We start from the raw sequence: 676 nt of genomic DNA, 5'->3' as shown, positions 1-676 counted from the left end.
TCTTTCCCACCGTCGCTCACATTATCTATAGCTTCACGTCTTTGGCATCCACCCATCTTGCAGCCCTTTATTCCTCCCCCCTCCCCCCCCCTTATCCCTCGACAGCTCGATCCTTTTAATGAGCGAAGATATTAAGCTTCATCAGTTCTCAATTCATCCTACGACCTAGCCCATTACAGGAAGTGTCAGACGGTGCCGGATTCCCCCTTCCTTCTTCCTTCCCTCTTCTTCCCTCTCCTCCTTCTTCTTTTCTCTCTCCTTCCCCTTCCTCTTTCTTCTCTCTCTCTTTCCCCTTCTTCCTTCTTCTCTCTTTCCTTCCCCTTCCTCCTTCTTCTCTCTCTCCTTCCCCTTCCTTCTTCTTCCCTCTTTCCTCCCCCCTCTTCCTTCTTCTCTCTCCCCTTCCCCCTCCTCCTACCTCTCTCTTCCCTCCCCCCTCCCCTTCCTCCCTCATTCCTAGACCATCACTCCCTATCTCAACAATCTTTTGAATGGAGGGAAGGGGGGGGGGGGGGAGGAAGGAGAAAAGGATAAAGAGGGGGAGGCAAAAAAAAAGAAAAAAAGAGGGAGGGGGGGAACCCTAAGAGTTGTGGTGCCTTTTCATGGTCCTGACTCTTGCTCTTAGGGGTTATCGGGGGGGGAGGGGGGAAGGGGAGAGAGAAGTGGGGGGGGTTGGGGG

The sequence above is a fragment of the Penaeus chinensis genome, chromosome 33 (assembly GCF_019202785.1).
Source record: "Penaeus chinensis breed Huanghai No. 1 chromosome 33, ASM1920278v2, whole genome shotgun sequence".
Lineage (NCBI taxonomy): Eukaryota > Metazoa > Arthropoda > Malacostraca > Decapoda > Penaeidae > Penaeus > Penaeus chinensis.
This window is presented reverse-complemented; position numbering follows the sequence as displayed.